The 7,877-nt window shown below is 33.9% G+C and overlaps 1 non-coding gene across 1 annotated transcript; it reads right to left on the bottom strand.

Annotated features, from left to right (window-relative positions):
- Positions 1-7,287: 7,287 nt before the first annotated feature.
- Positions 7,288-7,361, bottom strand: TRNAI-AAU (transfer RNA isoleucine (anticodon AAU)). The gene has a single exon. It is a non-coding gene; the product is annotated as a tRNA-Ile (tRNA).
- Between the last annotated feature and the right edge of the window lie 516 nt (positions 7,362-7,877).

Consider the following 7,877-nt stretch of genomic DNA (forward strand, 5'->3'; position numbering starts at 1 on the left):
CTTCATATAGGACTTTACATATAGCCTCATATGTGTATAATAATACAACAATATAATAACATTCACATAATGCCCTTCATGGCCTCAATTCACAATAATACAACAAATAACCACCTCCACCAAAGGTGGATCAAACCAACCAATAACAATTATATTAATACTAAGAGATCAAGCCATCTTACCACCCTTTTCAAAGGCCATAAGCCACAATACTCAATTCCATGCCAATTATACAATATTTATCAAGTTTGATCAACTTACCCTCTTTCCATGGCTATCTTCATCATCCTCATATTCCAACAATTAACAATACAATAACAATGATAATAACAACATTCAACTATACAAGCTAAGCTAAGCATAAGCCAATAATCAACATGAAGACCAATTCACAATTTTGTCCATTCAAGGCTAACATCTCACATCCTTCAATTCACTAACAATTCTTAACAATTCCACATAGATAAATACATATATGAACAGTCCACAACAATCTACACAATAATCGTCCATCAATTACACAAAATCAATACACCCACTTTAGGCCAAATTTAGAGAATTTGAGAAAACATGGGTTCATGGAAATTTCTTTCTAAAAACCATTAATAATCATTAATAATCATATAAATCATCATTTAAAACCTTTTTATGCAAGAACCCATGCTAAAATCGAAATAGGTTTTTGTGTATATTTGAAAAACCTTGAAAACCTTTTGATTGGGTTCCTTGAAATAAAGAATAATCAAGGATAAGGATCCCCATACCTCTAAGTTGAAAATCCACGAAAATTGAAGAAGAAGCACTCGAAATCTTCAATCCTAGCTCCAACTCCTCTTCTTCCTTGAGTTAGAGAGAAATATATGAAAGGAGATGAGTTTCTTTTTAATTCTAAGAGGAGTGACTTAAATAAAAGGAATTAAGTCATAAAAAGGTCTTATAGTTGCTAGGAAAAGAATAAAATAACATAGGGTCAATTTTGGAAAAGGACTAAGGACCCATAAAGTCTTAACTTAAAAATTCTACCCCTTCCCGTCTTAGTTCGCCCTTTTTTTTCAGCCTGACAGTGCTTTAATATTTCGGGCATAACTTTTTACTCCAAGGTCGGAATTGGGCAAACTCAGTGGCGTTGGAAAGAGGACTCAAAGACCTTTAATTGGATAGGTAAAGGTCCACCTAATTCATTTTGAGCTAAAAGATATGACCATTTAAAGTTGACCCTTACAGCTCACTAGTTCAAATGACTAGTTTCCGGACGTCACGGTCATTTCTCATCATTTCATCAAGTTCTCAACTCCAAACTCACATGTGAGGCTCTAGTTTCACTAGTTCATTTTTAGGGTCGTTACAAATAGTACTCAAGTTGTGAAGGGCAATGTGATGGTAAATTGTAAGTATGAATACTAAGAGGTGAGGATTGACTATTTGTCATAAGGTCCTAGTGGGCGAGTGTTTCTGAAATTGTATCCAGTAGTTGTAAGTTAGTATAGTAAGCGAGCAATCATATTGATATTCGGGTTTACTCATAAATATTAAGCTTGAATTTGAGACGAGTGTCATGATCAAACGAATGGCAACTTGAGGGTGATGGTGTTAGTCTTGAGATTTGATCTAGAAAACTTAACATAGAGTAGGTGAGGAATTGAGGTGATAAGCTGTAATAAATATGGTGGTACAAGTGAGAGACCCTAACGTTTAGATAAGGGCAGAGAAGTGTGGCTAAGTCACAAGAGTAACAAGAGCATTAAGAGGTGTGCCGAGATGGTATGTTACCAGATGAGGTTTCAATTATGTTGTAATTTTTCATGTGTGCCTAGATAACATAATTGAGTTGTCAATGTGGAATAGGTCCATAGTTTTCAAGTGCTAGCTTTAGACCTAATGGGGAGATGATAAGATGAGAAATCAAGTCAAGTGTTGAGAATTTCTTAAGGAGCTGGTTAGTAGGAGTCCATGGAGTTGTTAGAGTACTAAGCTTGAATGTGGTGTTGTTAAACATTAGGTGGTTCTTGATATGCGCCCGATATGGTGGTAAAAAGTAATAGTTTTGGGATTAGATTCCCTATAGAGAGGTATAGAACCTGAACCTAAGGATTTGGGTTAAACTTGAATAAAATAAGAGCATACCATTAGACTCAGACCTTAGTAAGAGTAACCCCATTCCATATCCAGTCCAGCCGCCATTCGAGGACGAATGACCCCAAGGAGAAGATATTGTAACACCCCAGAAAAACTTTGAACTAAGATTTGAACCATCCTTTGTTGTGAGTAGAATTTTACTGAAGAATTTAAAATTTCTTAACTGCTAAGGTTACTAGATGTAGCACATTAAGTTTCAATAAGAACTAAAGAGAGTTCATTCAAGTCCTTCCTAAGTTCTTCTAAGATTTAGGTCAACTTCAAAGGACCATAACTCTCAGTACAAGATGATTTAGGTGTGCCATGAGATGTAAAATGAAAGGTCTTTGAATTGTCCTTCCAACGCCATTGAGTTTGCTAAGTTTCAAGATCGGATGAGTGAGATATTCCCTTTTGAAGTCAGGCTGTCTAGTTAAGGAAAGTTACCCGAAAATAGTAAGGGGTATTTTGGTCTTTTCCTTACCAAATTAGATTTAATACATTTTTAGTAAGGTTTCAAGGGTCTAATCCTATTGGGTTCAGTTTTATAATCCTAATATACGCCTAGGGTTTTAGTTGAGAGTTCAAGAAGAGAAAAGAAGAGAAAAAAGGTGAAAAGAGGAGAGAATCAAAGAGTTCATCGAGAGTCTTGCGTTTTGTAGCAGAATTTAGCCATGGATTTAATCCCTACGAGGTATGTAAGCTTCCATAGAGTTGGGTTTGTTCACCCACATGCCAATCATGTTACTTTCAACAAAATTTCATTCTTGAAGTTGAAATGTTAGAGTTCTTGATGAGTTCTTGAGAAGTGTTCTTGAAGTTCAACCTAAATCTTGTTGTGTTGGGGTTTTGATGATTTCTTGAGATGGAAGTGAATGTTTTGATGGTTGTATTGACTAGATTAGAGTGTACTTATGTTAAATAATCGAATTCAAGTGATTGGGGAAGAAATCGTTCGATTCTAGGCGAGTTAGGGTGAGAAAACGAGCAAAGAAATTCGTCGGGTTTTCTGGGTTGGGGCCTGGTGCGTTGCGCCAGCTAGTGCGCCCCAAAGTATGATTTGAAGTTTAGAAGCTGGCGTCCCGCGCCACTCAGTGCGCCAGGTCGCCTTCCCCGTCCAATTTGCATTCAGTTGCTCCGTTTAAGTTTCTTCGAAGGGTACCTTTACTCCTCTTTGATCCTAAACACTCTAAGCTACTTCTAAACACCTAGAAATCATTCATAACATGATAATAACCTTGAATTCATAATTCAAATTTAACGTAGAGTTAAGAGTTAAGTTTTTGAGAATTCTTTCGAACATTCTAAGAAAGTCCCTTTGAGTCCTTTCGTGGAGTCTTCTACAACTTCTAGTAACTTATTTCAAGACTCGAGCAAGTGAGTATGAGAATGAGGAGGATGTATTCGTGAGTCTACTTTATCATCACAATATCCTTTATATCATGAACCATAACTCTTGGATTCATAATTCACATTCAAGAGAGAGTTAAGAGTAGTGTTCAAAAAAGTCTTAGAGTTCAAGTGTGAATCCTTTGAGATCAACTATCGATTGAGCTAAGTTTTGAGGAAATAAGTATAAAGAATGAGAAGAGTCGGATACATGAGTTCCATATTATTATGTAGACCCTCGAGTCGAGTCGTTCATGCCCATAAATTCCGCATGAACCCCATAAATTCAGTTTCTTTGAAAGGAGTAGTATATTCAAGTTATAAGTCTTGAATGTTGAGTTCCTAACACTTCTGAGATTATATGTCTAATCATGGAACTATTACATATTACCCATGAAGCCCTTAAGTTGAGTAGTTCATGCCCATAATTCCGCATGAACCATATGAGTCGAGAAAACTTGAGAAAAGTAGTACCATTGAGTCCTTGAGTTGAGTTGTTCATGCCCATAATTCTGCATGAACCTTATGAGTTAAGCATTCTTGAAATGAGTAGTATCATTGAAGTTCTTGAGTTCCAACTATCCAATTCTTTGTATGGTTATTGAAAACCTTGAATTGAGTCGTTCACGTCCATCATTCGGCATGAACCCTATTTTGAGAAGTCTTTTACAACTTTTTCTAAACTTGTTTTAAGACTTTAGCACTTGAGTTGAAAAAAAGTAGAATCGAGTTCATTTTCCTTAAAATGATATATGTGAACTAAGTATTCCCAAGAGTAAATGTTTTCACATTTAAAAGAGGAGGAAGCTGAGATTTCCAAAAAGGTTCTGAGCAGTTGAGCAACATCTCTTTTTAGAGAAAGATTTTGAGTAATAATCTCAAACCACAAAAAGAGTTATGTTTTTAAAACATAAGAGCTGAGTATATTTTGGGAGTAGTATTGAGCATCGATATGGGGAGGAGTTCAGATAACTCAAGTCTCCATAAACGTAGGTAGAAAGGGTCATACTTTTTAGATGATTCCTTAGTGCATTTTAGCACATACTAGTGGATCCACTTAGTTGAGAGGTCTTATACCTTGGCAAAGTATAGGACAGTTCTGGCAGCATGGACAAAACGTTGTATCATCACATAGTTCATGGTCATGGTTGTCGGTTAGAGAAACTCCCACAGAGTTATATTGTATTTTTATATACACACTGAGTATTATTGTATTTTTCAATACATTAAGTTGTTATCTACAATTTTACAGCTTTCCTTATATATTGCATCTTTTACTATTGTTTTGTCCTTGAGTATCATGAGTTGAGTATTTCGAGTTTAGTATCTTTGGTTGAGTACCTTCGAGTTGAGTATCTTAAGTTGATATGTGCTTCATTGTGTCGAGTACATTATTGTTGAGTTTCACTGAGTTGAGAACCTTATTGCTAATTTGAGTATCTTATCCTTGAGTACTTCTGCATTGAGTTAGTTTGAGTAGTTTTGAGTATCCTTGAGTATTCCTTGAGTTAAGTAAGTTTGAAAAGAGGTAAGTATGCAGATACAGGTATTCAGGGTCATCAACAGGAGCTTTGTTGATACCACATGGAGTTCGAGTTAGCTATGGTGGGCCTCATTGCTTCCAGAGGGTTCCACTTGTACTTTCAGCTATATCAGTTGTTAGGATGTCGTGGGTCTTGTCCCGACTTCCATCTTTATCAGTTAGAGGCTTCATAGATAGATAGTAGAGTTTTAAAAGTTTGTTCATTTATTTTGTTAAATGTTTTAAAAACTGAGTTGCCTATTTTTAGCAAGTTGAATATATTATTTTATTCAGAGTTTTTCATTTGAGTTAAAGCTTTGTATTTCAGTCTCATGAATTTTATTCCGTTTTAAGCTTTGTATGCTTGAGTTAGTCGTCCGCTTGTAGTCAGCCAGGATGAGGACTCTCTTGTGGACCAACAATGGTTCTCGAGTGACGGCCGCGTCCAGGGTGTGTGCTCAGGTCGTGACAAGTATCTGGGGGGAAAACACTACTCGCCACCAGTGGCACCATACCATCAATTTGTTCTATGGGTGGCAAGTTTACTATTTATAATATATCTTATATGCATATACGTATATAAACAAAATTTCCTCTGAGGTCACTGGGTGTTGTGGCACCCCCACCGCTACCTATAGATCTGCCCCCGGTTATATTCAGTAGTTAACATTGTTGCCCCTCATAATTCTTTAATTAATGAATGATATGTAATAGTTTTTTCATCTATAAAAATAAGAAAATTGAAAGTAGCTCAAATAACAAGTTGTAGTATCGCATATTGACAATCCGGTAACACTGCGAGGGTGATAATATATTACTTAATATTTTCTGCTCATCGAAATTTGATTTCTTCACTTATCATTAGTCTTCATGTTTTTGTCATATGTGTCAAAATTATCATATTTTAATATTTAGCTATTTGAAAGTAATTTTATTTTATTTCATGATGGTGTGATGTTTTTATTATAAAACTGATAAGTTTTATTGATTATTATATTTTAGGGGGGTAAATTGTATAGTATGATAGTAATATATTTTTAGAAATAATGATTCTTTTAGTATTAGAAAGTTAAGATATTGGAGTTGATTTGCATCTCATAATATATTTTATCATTACATTATTTATACCAGTAAAATCATGATAGACGTTTATTTTTTATGAATTTCCTTAATCATGTTTGGAGAAAAGGACAAAAATAGTCTCTTATCTTTAGGTTAAGACTTAAAGTCATCCTTGAGTTTTAATATAGAGCACTAATAGTTCATCAGGTTTGCAATATTGGTGCACTATTGGTCCTCCCGCAAATTTTTGCCTATTTTTTAACATTGATTTTGTGCATAATTTTATGTATGGAATATTCAATCGTCTTTTTATATATTTATTAGAAATAATAACACCATGTAAAGAAGGTGAGAAGAAGAACACCGTGTTCTATTCGGTAGAAATATTATTGAAGAAAAACTAAGAACACCTTGGCATCTGAGATGTAATAAAATTTCTACCGAATAGAACAAGGTGATTGACGTGATTAACCTCTCGATTTTAGTTGCAATAACATTTCTACTAAACAAAACAAGGTATTCCTCTTCTCACCTTCTCTCGCATAGAGTTATTATTTCTATTAAATATATAAAAAGACGATTAAACATTTCATATATAAATTGTAGATAAAGTCAATGTTAAAAAATAGGCAAAAGTTTGAGAGAGGATCAAAATATTACTAATATTGCAAACATGAGGAACCATTAATTCTTCATGTGAAAACTCAAGGATGACTTTCAGTCTTAACTCAAAGATAAGGGACTATTTTGAACTTCTTCTCTCATGTATGTAATTATGTTAAACCATTAATGTGTTTTTAGAATTATGTGTTATAATAACATTATTTTACTATACTGTATTTTAAATTTTTGAAGATTCCTAATATATTTTTATAATTTTGTGTTATAATATTATTTTACTATATTGTAATTTAAAATTTTAGAGATTCCTGGGACTTACGCCCCATGTCTCAAGACTTGCGTCTTGTCCTGTGCTAAGTAAAATATCTCGTCTCACGCCCCTGCCTTTTTAACACTATTTTTAATTTGTAAAAATTATAAATATCATATAATATGAATCAAAATTTATTCACACCATGATAAATATTTTTTTTGCTAACTTTATTTGGCTTGGTATATGTAGGACGGTAGGTGATGAGAAAGTTTGATACATACAGTAATAAAAATAAAACAATCCGAGAAAGAATAGAGAAATGTTTTGGCCCATGCAGGTCTCGAACTTGCGACCTTCACGTTATTAGCACGACGCTCTAACCAACTGAGCTAATGGGCCTTTTGTTTTGCAATGGTATGGGTGTCCAATCGGAAATCTAAGAAAAAATCAATCATCTGTAACTCAAAATTGAAAACCTAGATCGTTCATAATTATTCTCCTCGTAAATACTTCTTCAGTGTTTTAAAATGCAAGGCATGAAGCGAGGCATTTTATGTTGCACGTGGTGAGACATAACCCTCGAGACACGGGGATGTAAGTCCCATGAATCTACGGGACGTGCATCTTTATTACTAAGAAAATAAGCAAAAGTAAAACTTTTAATGATTTTGCAAATAATTTTTAATACATAACTAATAACATAGAAAAAATATTATAATTATTATTTAAGAAAGGTATTAATAATCAATAACATAGAAAAAAGTATTATGATACTATTTGAGAAAGGTAACAACTAACAACACAAAAAAAAATAGCCAAAATAATCTTTAAAATGAAATTATATATCATTCATCTTCAGATTTACTAATATTTTCCACCCTCAATTGATATTTGCACTAATATTATTTATATATT

This window comes from Solanum stenotomum, chromosome 3 (genome assembly GCF_019186545.1).
Source record: "Solanum stenotomum isolate F172 chromosome 3, ASM1918654v1, whole genome shotgun sequence".
NCBI classification, from domain to species: domain Eukaryota; kingdom Viridiplantae; phylum Streptophyta; class Magnoliopsida; order Solanales; family Solanaceae; genus Solanum; species Solanum stenotomum.